The following is a 12,472-nucleotide window of genomic DNA, read 5'->3' on the forward strand; positions in this document are numbered from 1 at the left end:
ATGTTGAGAGGTGGAGGAAGGAAATGCCACAGACCAATTCCTTTGTTCCTGGAGGGAGTCTCTTTGTGATGCTGCCTCTCTAGGATATGCTAGTGATGAATTTTTTTGGAGTGATGGTAAGGTTGTAGCTGACAGCCAAGAAAGAATTCTTGAAGATGTCTTTGGTGCCAAAAAAAAAAAAAAGTGATTTTATGAAAGCATGGGGACAGAATCCATGGGCAGGAAGAGCTTCCCCAAACCTTTAGAAGAGACTGATTATATACTTGGGAACTGGGGAACGTAAAGTCAAGAGGAAGTTTCCAAAGAGATTTTCATATACTAAAGAAGACTCACAGGATGCTGGAGGCCTATCTATTATCAAACTAAGGTTGTTTTTCCCTCTCGCAAAGCATTAACATTAAGACAGTAAGGACACACTTGGGTGGCTCAGTCGGTTAAGCATCCGACTTCAGCTCAGGTCATGATCTCATGGTTCCTGGGCTCGAACCCCGCATCGGGCTCTGTGCTGACAGCTAGCTCAGAGCCTGGAGCCTGTTTCAGATTCTGCATCTCCCTCTCTCTTACCCTCCACTGCTCACCCTCTCTCTCTCTCTCTCTCTCTCTTTCTCTCTCTCTCAGAAATAAATAAAAAATATTTTAAAAATACCTTATAAAAAGACAGTAGGGAGTTCCTGGACAAATGTTTTACTCTGCCTGCCTCAAGTATTTGTCAATGGGCTGCAGGTTACAGGGAAATTTAATTCTATCTGCCATTTTCTTCTGCCTTTGTTTCCCACATCACCCAAAGATGAGTGAATAACCTCCCCACTGTGTGCCTCAGGTACTCTTTAGATCTCAGTTTCTTCACTGTCTGTCCGGGGTTGTTTGTCTTCCTTAATTCCAAAAGCAGTGCATTGCCCTCTGGGCTTTATCTCAGCCATGCCTCCTGACCTTTAAAACTCCAGACTTTATGCCGTACTGGTTGCAAGAACTCTTGCAATGGTCCTTCTGGGCTTTCTAACCCAATTACTATGAGGATTTGTTTTCCCAGTGCGCTCTCCTCTGTGTCAGTCTGCTTCATACCCTTCTTTGCAACCATGGTTCCCTCTCCACTGGAGCAGCCATGATCCACTTCTCTCCCAAAACACATTTCCCACTTCCTACCTTCTTCAACATGGCCTCTTCTCTACCTTTAGATGTGGAGTTGGTTTTGCCAGTCTTCAAATCAATTTGTGAGGATATTTGGGATTGTTTGATAGTTATCTAGTTGTGTTCATGAGATGAGGTGAGCCTTGAGTCTTCCTACTCCACAGCCATCTTCCAACTTCTGTTTGTTTGTTTTAGGATTTTGAATATATCATGCCAATCCATTCTATCCTATAAGGTTGCTGCTGAAAATAATCTGCTAATATTCTGGCAGGGGTTTTCTTGTATCTAGAAAATTATATTTCTCTTGCTGTCTTTAAGATTCTTTCCTTGTCTTTAACTTTTGATATTTTAATTATGATTTGTCTTGATGTGTATCTCTTTGGGTTCCTCTTATTTGGGACTCTCTGGGCCTCCTGGATTTGGGTGTCTGTTTCTTTTCCTACGTTAAAAAAGTTTTCAGCCATTATTTCTCCAGATAAATTTTCTATTCATTTATATTTCCCTTCTTCTGGACTCCTTATAATTCAAATGTTAATCTGTTTGATGTTGTTCCATAAACCCCTTAAGCTATCTTCACTGTTTTGAATTCTTTTTTCTTTTTTCTTCTCTGATTGGGTGAGTCCCTCTGTCCTGTTTTTGAGTTCATTGATCCTTATTTCTGCTTCTTCTAGTCTGTTGTTAATCCCCTTTGGCGTATTTTTCATTTCAGTTATTCTATTCTTTTGTTCTGTGACTTCTATTTGTAATTCCCTTTATTTTCTATCTTTTCACTGAAGTTCTCACTGTATTCATCCATTCTTCAGTTTGGTGAATATCTTTATGACCATTACTTTGAACTCTTTATCAGGTAAACTCCTTATCTCAATGCCATTAAGGCTTTTATCTGGGATTTTATCCTGTTATTTCATTAAGGATGTATTCATCTGGTTCTTCATTTTCGTTGACATTCATATTTGTTTCTATACATTATAAACAGCCAACTCTTTGTCTTAAAACACTGACCTTGTGTAGGAGATGAAATTTATCATTCAACCCTGCTCTAGCTCTTGGTTATCTCTCAAACTTTTGTGATTGTCCAAGCAGGTTGTTTTGTTTTTAATAGCTCCTAGTAGCTGAGGGTGCGCCAAGATCTATCAGTGTCCCAAAAAGAAGTATCTCAGTCTGCATATAGATTCAAAGTGAATAGACATGCGACTCTCTGGCAATAACTTTATTAAAAAATGCAAAATATACAGTCCTGTCAGAGGTTTTAGCTCTACTTGCCCCCAAAGCCTGGTAATCTGGACCTGTCCTCTGGCCAGCAGTCACAAAACTCGGGGTTCCAGACAAGTTTATAAGCTCTTTTCTAGAAGATACAAGTGAGACAGACAGAGAGCACAAAGGTAGCATTCCTTGGCCTATATTCACTGAAAGCACTTCTATAGCCTTTACATGTGTGCCTAGCATGAAGACTGCCCCTAAGGCCAAATCTCCAGAACTAACCTGTAGGCCTCTTTCATAAAAGGCTAGGAGTGTGTATCACTGTTTGTACAGTGCCCTGGAGGTGGCAGCCTATCAAGGGCTGTTTCTTTGATTGTTACAGTCCAGAGGGCCCAAGAATGCTTGCCCCTCTACCAGTTCCAGAGTTTCAAAGAGTACCCCCTTTGTGGCAGCTGCAAAAACCAGGACACCAGACATAAACTAGAATGCCAAGCATATATAAGAACTCCTCTTTGAAGACAAACACCTTGGCACTCTGGATCATGATGGAGGGAGGGCATGAGGACAGTGCTTACCTTCTGAGGTCTCAGGAAATGATTACAGTCAGCCCTGAGATGTGTGTCAAATTAGAAACCTGTCCCTCAAGCTGCAACTCTGATGATAAACCAATAGATCTCTTTCCAGAAATATTGAGCTTCTGGGTCAGTGCCTCTCACTGTGCCCTGGTGGTGGTAGCTATTTAAGAACTCTTTCTCCATTGGTTATAGTTTTGTGGGATCCATCCATAAGTATAATTCTCACTGGCCTCCAGAACCAAATGATGTAAAGGTGTCCTCTGGTAGCAGATGAAAAATTAGGGCCCCAGAAAAGGATGTAAGCTCCTTTCTGTACGATACTGATGAGCTGTAGTGAGGCAGAGGAAAGCACTAAATTGAATTTATCAGCCTCCATTCCCTGGCAGCTCCTCTGCAGGCTACTGTTAAGTGTCCCTGACAGATCCTCTGTAGGCTGCTCTAAGTATACTAAACCAGAAGACTGCCCCTCAAGCCAAAGCTCCTGGATAAGCATATAGACCTCTTTCTCAGAAAGACTGGAGGTGTGTTTTAGTCTGCTTTCTGTGCAGTACCCTGGGAGTAATAGTTCTGCCTCAAACTGTCTCTCTCATTGTTACAGCTTTATAAGACCCAGCAACGAAAGCCCCTTGGCCTCCAGAGCCAGGCAATCAAGGGACACCTTCTGGATGGCAGCTGCAAAATCCATATCACCAGACATAAAAATCAGGCACCAGATATGTGTAGAAGCTCTCCTTGGGGATATGGGAGCACTCTGGAATACAGCAGATACTCTTCCCCCAGCTTTTTAAATCTTAAGAACATTTTGCTCTATTAACAATCTTTAAAAGTCCCTTTAGGTCAGGTATCCATGGCTACCTCTCCATTTATCATGTTAATTATGGCTTCCAGGTTTCTAGTCTCTATTACTTGGGGACCCTGTCATTCTCATGATGTTATTGAGTCCAGTTTGGTAACCCAGTTTGTAGAGAAGGGCTCTCACCAAGCTTCCTAGTGTTCATGCCCTTGTCAACAGTGCCTTCCTATGCCCTTGGTGCATGGTGTATCTACTGGGCCCTCTCATGGGAGATAGTCATTTTGTAGCCCTTTTGTTTCTTACGATGTGACTATTCCCTCATATTCCATTCTCATAGCCTCTGTTCCTTCCTCTACATCTACCTACTTTCCTGAGATTTGCCCCTCATTTTTCTCTAGTCTTCTAAAACCCACCTCAATATTAAGTTGGCTCCATTCTAGGAGTCTTGACTAAGGTGTTAAATCTCATATCCTAATAAAAGTCCTTAATTATTGCTTACCTGACTATATTCTGAGCCCTTTGGTCACACACCCTCAAAATCCAATGCAAAGTATACTCCCTTGGCTCCTGCTTGGGGTTCTTTCAATTCTTTAGGTGAATAGTCTTTTTTTTTCCCCTTATCAGGCCCAGCAATCCCTAACTGGGTTGTATTAATATTTAATTTCATTTGGTGTCTTGGCAGCTAGGAGAAGAAGGTGCCTATTGCCTTCTGTGGGTGGGTGGGGACTTCTGGGAAGTGGGGGGAGGCGGTACCTCTGTAATCCCAGAAAGCCAATGTGATCTGTAGAATTACCATCCTCAGTGATCTCCAGCCAGATATGCCTGTCATAATTTTCAGGATTTCAAGTTCCCACCCCCACCCAACATCCTGACTTGCATATCTCAGACCTGCCTTGACTGGACATTCAAACTTCTCTAGAGCTCTGAAACTCTCACAAAGACCTTTTGCTCTATTTCAGCTTCCTACCTACCACAGGTGATGAGAACCTCATTGGAAGCCACTGCTGAAGGTCTCTGGTTCTCATGCTTAGTCATTAACTACAAGTAATTAAATCTCACTCTCTCCTTTTTTTTCCTTCAGGACACCAGTTCAACTTAGTAATAACTGACCAACTCCACTTTGACAGCACCTTTCCCTCATGTTTTTCAAATGATTTCATTGCACTTAGCGCAGCAACATTCCACACTGGGTCATATTCCAAGGCCGCCTCCAGTGAAATCTTTAGCAATTGAGCTCCATCTTGCATCAGGGTATATATGTGCCCTCACTACCGAAGATTCTGTCCTATTTACCTCCTAACCAGTGTGAGATCCAACCCCAAGCCATCATTTTGTGTCTCTTTCTTTTTTAATTTTAATATAATTTATTGTCAACTTGGCTAGCATGCAGTATATACAGTATGCTCTTGATTTTGGGTATAGATTCCCATGACTCATGGCTTACATACAACACCCAGTGCTCATCCCAACAAGTGCCCTCCTCAATTTCCATCACCCATTTTTCCTTTTCCCTCACCCCCCCCCCAATCAACCCTCAGTTTATTCTCTGTATTTAAGAGTCTCTTATGGGTTGCCTCTCTCCTTCTCTGTTTGTAACTATTTTCCCCCTTCCCTTCTCCTATGATCTTCTGTTAAGTGTCTCATGTTCCACATATGAGTGAAAACAAATGAGATCTGTCTTTCTCTGACTGACTTATTTCACTTAGCATAATACCCTCCAGTTCCATCCATGTTGCTGCAAATGGCAAGATTTCATTCTTTCTCATTGCCAAGTAGTATTCCATTGTATATATAAACCACATCTTCTCTATCCATTCATCAGTTGATGGACATTAAGGCTTTTTCCATAATTTGGCCATTGCTGAAAGTGCTACTATAAACATTGGGGGCACTTGTGCCACTAGGAATCAGCACTCCTGTGTCCTTTAGATAAATTCCTAGTAGTGCTATCCCTGGATCATAGGGTAGCTCTATTTTTAATTTTTGAGGAACCTCCACACTGTTTCTCAGAGCAGCTGCATCAGTTTGCATTTCCACCAACAGTGCAAACGGGTTCCCATTTCTCCACATCCTCACCAGCATCTGTTGCTTCCTGAGTTGTTCATTTAGCCACTTTGATAGGTGTGAGGTGGTATCTCAGTGTTGTTTTGATTTGTATTTCCCTGATAATGAATGACGTTAAGCATCTCTTCATGTGTCTGGTAGCATTCTGGATGTCTTCTTTGGAAAAGTGTCTATTCATGTCTTCTGCCCATTGCTTCACTGGATTATTTGTTTTTCAGGTCTTGAGTTTGGTAAGTTCTTTTATAGATTTTGGATACTAACCCATTATCCAATATATCATTTGCAAATATGTTATCCCATTCTGTCAGTTACCTTTTAGTTTTGTTGATTGTTCCCTGTGCAGCGCAGAAGCTTTCTATCTTGATGAGGTCCTAATAGTTCATTAAAAAATTTTTTTTCCCTTAATTTATATCTGAGAGAGAGAGACAGACAGACAGACAGACAGACAGCGTGAGTAGGGGAGGGTAAGAGAGAGACGAAGACACAGAATCCGAAACAGGCTCCAGGCTCTGAGCTGGCAGTCAGCACAGAGCCTGACGCGGGGCTCAAACCCACGAACTGTGAGATCATGACCTGAACCGAAGTCAGACGCTTAACTGACTGAGCCACCCAGGTGCCCCCTAATAGTTCATTTTTGCTTTTATTTCCCTTGCCTTTGGAGATGTGTCAAGCAAGAAATTGCTGTGGCTGGGGTCAAAGAGGTTGTTGGCTGTCTTCTCCTCTAGGGTTGTGATGGTTTCCTGTCTCGTGTTTAGGTCTTTCATCCATTTTGAGTCTATTTTTGTGTGTGGTGTAAGAAAGTGGTCTAGTTTCATTCTTCTGTATGTTGCTGTCCAGTTCTCCTAGCACCATTTGCTAAAGAGACTGTCTTTTTTCCTTTGGATACTCTTTCCTGTTTTGTCAAAGATTAGTCGGCCATACATTTGTGGGTCCGATTCTGGGTTCTCCATTATATTCCACTAGTCTCTGTGTCTTTTTTGTGCCAATACCATACTGTCTTGGTAATTACAGCTTTGTAGTAGAGACTAAAGTCTGGAATTGTGATGTCTTCTGCTTTGTTTCTTTTTCAACATTACTTTAGCTATTCAGGGTCTTTTGAGGCTCCATACACATTTTAGGATCATTTGTTCTAGCTTTGAGAAGAATGCTGGTGCAATTTTGATTGGAATTGTGTTGAATGTGTATATTGCTTTGGGTAGTATTAACATTTTAACAGTATTTGTTCTTCCAATACATGGGCATGAAATGTTTTTCCATTTCTTTGTGTCTTCTTCAATTTCCTTCATAAGTTTCCTATAGCTTTCAGCATACCGATCTTTTACATCTTTGGTTAGGTTTACTCTTAGATATGTTATGGTTCTTGGTGCAATAGTAAATGGGATCGATTTCTTGACTTCTCTTTCTATTGCTTCATTATTGGTGTACAGAAATGCAACCTATTTCTATACATTGATTTTGCATCCTGTGACTTTACTGAATTCATGTATGAATTCTAGCAGCTTTTTGGTGGAATCTTTCAGGTTTTCCATGTACAGTCTCATGTCATTTGTGAAAAGTGAAAGTTTGACTGCTTCTATTGACAATTTCATTTTGTTGTCTGATTCATGAGGTTAGGACTTCCAACAGTATGTTAAACATCAATGTTGAGAGTGGACATCCTGTCATATCCTGATCTCAAGGGGAAAGATCTCAGTGTTTCTCCATTGAGGATGATATTAGTTGTGGGATTTTCATAAATGGCTTTATGATGTTAAGGTATGTTCCTTCTATCCTGACTTTCTAGAGGTTTTTATTAAGAACAGATGCTGTATTTTGTCAAATGCTTTTTTCACCTAATGACAGGATCATATGATTATTATCCTTTCTTCTATTAAGGTGACATATCACATTGATTGACTTATGAATATTGAACCAGCCCTGCAGCCAGGAATAAATCCCACTTGGTCATGGTGAATAATTCTTTTTATATGCTATTGAATTTGATTTGCTAGTATCTTGTTGAGAATATTTGTATTCATGTTCATCAAGGATATTGGCCTGTAATTCTCCTTTTTAGTGAGGTCTCTGTCTGGCTTGGGAATCTAGGTAATACTGGATTCATAAATGAGTCCAGAAGCTTTCCTTCTGTTTCTATTTTTTGAAACAGCTTCAGAAGGATACGTATTAACTTTACTTTAAATGTCTGATAGAATTCCCCTGGAAAGCCATCTGGCTGGCCCAGGACTCTTATTTGTTGGGAGTTTTTTGATAACTGATTCAATTTCTTCGCTAGTTATGGGTATGTCTGTTCAAATTTTTTATTTCTTCCTAGTGTGTGGGTGTCTAGGAATTTGTCTATTTCTTCCAGGTTGTCCAGTTTGTTGGCATATAATTTTTCATAGTATTCTCTGATGATTGTATTTCTGTGGTGTTGGTTGTGATATGTACTATTTAATTCGTGATTTTACCTGTTTTGGTCCTCTTTCTTTTCTTTTGAGAATTGTGGCTGGGAGGTTATTAATTTTGTTTATTTTTTTTTTAAACCCAGCTCTTAGTTTCATTGATCTCTTCTACTGCTTTTTGGATTCTGTATTGTTTATTTCTGCTCTAATCTTTATTATTTCTCTTCTCCTGCTGGGCTTGAGGGTTTTTTTTTTTGTTTTTTGTTTTTGTTTTTTTTTTTTGATGTTCTGCTTCTTGTACCTTTAGGTGTACTGTTAGATTTTGTATTTGGGATTTTTCTTGTTTCTTGAGATAGGCCTGGATTGCAATGTATTTTCCTCTTAGGACTGCCTTTGCTGCATCCCAAAGGGTTTGGACTGTCATATTTTCATTTTCATTTGTTTCCATGCATTTAAAATGTTTCTTCTCTAATTGCCTAGTTGACCCATTCATTCCTTAGCAGGATGTTCTTTAACCTCCATGCATTTGGAGGTTTTCTAATGTTTTCCCTGTGGTTAATTTCAAGTTCCATAGCATTGTGATCTGAAAATGTGCATAGTATGATCTCAATTCTTTTATATTTATTGAGGGCTGTTTTGTGACCCAGTATGTGATCTATCTTGGAGAATATTCCATGTGCACTTGAGTAGAATGTGTATTCTGCTGTTTTTGGATGACAGCTTCTGAATAAATTCGTCAAGTCCGTCTGGTCCAGTGTATCATTCAGGGCCATTGTTTCTTTATTGATTTTCTGCCTAGACGATGTGTCCATTGCTGTAAGTGGAGTATTAAAATCCTCAGCAATTACGTATTCTTATCAATAAGATTGCTTACTTTTGTGATTAAATGATTTATACATTTGGTTCTTCCAAATTGGGTGCATAAACATTTATAATTGTTAGCCTTTCTTTATGGATAGATCCTATAATTATGATCTAATGCCCTTCTCAACTCTTGTTACAGCCTTTAGTTTAAAATCTGGTTTGTCCAGGGGCGCCTGGGTGGCATAAAATCTTGTTTGTCTGGTATAAGTATGGCTGCTCCAGCTTTCTTTTGACTCCCAGGAGCAAGATAGATGGTTCTCCATCCCTCACTTTCAGTCTGAAGGTGTCCTTGGGTCTAAAATGGGTCTCTTGTAGAAAGCATACAAATGGATCTTGTTGTTGTTGTTTTTTAATCCATTCTGACACCTTATGTCTTTTGACTAGAGCATTTAGTCCATTTACATTCAGCATTATTATTGAAAGATATGGATTTAGTGTCATTGTGTTATCTGTGGGTTTCAGGCTTGTGGTGATGTCTTTGGTCCTTTGTAGTCCTTGCAACATTCCACTCACAGAGTCCCCCTTAGGATCTCTTGTAAGGCTGGTTTTAGTGGTGATGAACTCCTTCAGTTTTTGTTCGTCTGGAAAAAACTTTATCTCTCCTTCTATTCTGAATGATAAGCTTGCTGTTTGAAGGATTCCTGGCTGCATATTTTTATGCCACTCCTTTCTGGCCTGATGGGTTTCAGTGGATAGGTTAAGGCCCATTTGTCCCTAGCTGCTTTCAGAGTTCTTTCTTTAATCTTTGTATTTTGCCAGTTTCACTATGATATGTTGTGGAGGAGTTCAGTTCCTATCACGTCTGAAGGAAGTTCTTTGTGCCTCCTGCATTTCAATATCTGCTTCCTTCCCCTAACTGGAGAAGTTCTCAGTTATGATTTGTTCAAGGAAACCTTCTGCCCCTTTCTCTCTCCTTCTTCTAGAACCCTATGATACGAATTTTATTATGTTTCATTGAATCAGTTAAATTCTAATTCTCCCCCTCGTGATCTAGAATTTTTTTTATCTCTTTTTCTCAGCTTCATCTTTTTCCATAATTTTATTTTCTATTTCACTTCTTCTCCCCTCTGCTTCTTCCATCCTCCTGTCACCGCATCTTGTTTATTTTCCACCTCATTTACAGTATTTCTTAATTCATTATGACTGTTTTTTAGTGCTTTGATCTCTGTAGGAATAGATTCTTGTTGTCTTCTATGCTTATTTTAGCCCAGAGATTAATCTTATGACTATTATTCTAAGTTCTTGATCATATTGTGTATATATATTTTATATATGCCAAATTAGCTAAATTAAACTTACAGGTAATGTCCAGCCAGGAATCTCTTTGTGGAAGGATATTTAATTCACTACGCTTTCTACAGGAGCTAAAGACAAAGTTAATACTTTTATGAGACATTGTGTTTTTTTTTTTCCTGGGGTTACCAATGAAAAAAGTAGAAAGTTTTTACTTTAAGAGATTCTAAATGAACTATTTAGTATACTAAATGTAATAAGATGATTCCTTGCTGACTTACATCTAAGAATATAAATATGGGGTGCCTGGGTGGCTCAGTCGGTTAAGCTTCCGATTTTAGCTTAAGTCATGAACTCATGGTTTGTGGGTTCGAGCCCCGTGTTGGGGACTGTGCTGACAGCTCAGATTCTGTGTCTCCCTATCTCTGTCCCTCCCCCACTCATGCTCTCTCTTTGTCTCAAATATAAATAAACAAAAAATTAAAAAAAGAATAGAAATATATAGAAAATTAAACTAAGCTAAACTAAACTACTTATAACTATTTGAAAGTGCATGCTCCCACAAGTAACCTTAAATTTGCATGTTCTATTGTCCTTTTAATGAAAAGTTTTCCAAGGGGCAATCATTGTCTTTAACACAAAAATATACTGTAGCTTTTCCCTGAACCCCCCAAAAAAATTCTGAGGTGATTTTAACTAAATTATGAAATCAACTCCATTATCATTTAACTTGCCATTTTATTTGAGTTGATTTTGCCTACCCTGATTTTTTTAGTGTTTATTTATTTGAGAGAGAGAGAGAGACAGAGACAGAGCTCAGGTGGGGGAGGGGCAGAAGCAGGATACACAGAATCCAAAGAAAACTCCAGGTTCTGAGCTGACAATAGGCAGCCTGATGCAGGGCTTTAACTCATGAACTGTGAGATCATAACCTGAGCTGAAGTCAGATGCTTAACTGACTAAACTACCCAGGTGTCCCTCCTGCTTTTAGATTTTTTTTAATTAGTTGAAAAAATACAATTAATTTCTCTTTGAATTTTATTTCATTTTTTAAATGTTTATTTTTCAGAGAAAAAGAGAGAGAAAAGAGAAGGCAGAGAAGGGGCGGGGGTGGCAGGGGATCCAAAATGGGCTATGCACTGACAACAGAGGGGCTCAAACTTACAATGAGATCACGACCTTAACCAAAGTCAGGTGCTTAACCAACTGAGACACCCAGGAAACTCTCTTTGAATTTTATTTATTTATTTATTTATTTATTTATTTATTTATTACAAATAGTTTATTGTCAAATTAGTTTCCCATTACTCCCAGTGCTCATCCCCACAAGTGCCCTACTCCATGCCCATCCCCCCTCCCCCCCACATCCATCAGTCCTCAGTTTTTGTCAGCATTCAAGAGTCTCTCATGGTTTGCCTCTCTCCCTTTCCCCCACCATTTCCGCCCTTCTTCTCCCCCTTGTTCCTCCGTCAAGTTCCTCCTAATCCTCCTATACGTGGAAAAATATGATATTTGTCCTTCTCTGCCTGACTTATTTCGCTCAGCATAACACCCTCAAGGTCCATCCATGTTGCTACACATGGCCAGATTTCATTGTTTCTCATTGCCATGTAGTATTCCATGGTATAGTTAAACCACATCTTCTTGATCCATTCGTTCGTTGATGGACACTTAGGCTCTTTCCATGTTTTGGGTATTGTTGAGAGTGCTACTATGAACATTGGGGTACATGTGCTCCTATGCCTCAGCACTCCTGTATCCCTCGGGTAAATTCCTAGCAGTGCTATTGCTCGGTTATAGGGGAGTTCTATTGTTAGTTTCCTGAATCCTCACTCTTTCATTGTTTCCTGTGACATTGACATTTTGGGGTGTGTGTGTGTGTGTGTGTGTGTGTGGTATGTGTGTGTATGTGTGTGTGTGTATGTTTTGTCATGACTTTGTCATTTCTGAAGAACTTAGGGTTGCTGCTTTATATACCATCTCTCAGTTTGTGTGTAGTCCCTTAGCAATGGTGGTGCCATCTCAATTTCTCCACTAGGAAGCTTCCTTTTACTCTTGCATTAGTAAACAATCTATGGACAGATACTAGAAGACTGTGTAAATGATCTGTCCCTCTCCCAATCTCACCTAGTGAATTTAGTATTCAGTGAAGATTCTTGCCTGAATCAATTTTTATTATGATGGCTTCAAAGTAGTAATTTTCTAATTCTATCATTTCTTCCTCATTAATTTGT

The sequence above is a fragment of the Crocuta crocuta genome, unplaced genomic scaffold (assembly GCF_008692635.1).
Source record: "Crocuta crocuta isolate KB4526 unplaced genomic scaffold, BGI_CrCroc_1.0 scaffold471, whole genome shotgun sequence".
NCBI lineage: Eukaryota > Metazoa > Chordata > Mammalia > Carnivora > Hyaenidae > Crocuta > Crocuta crocuta.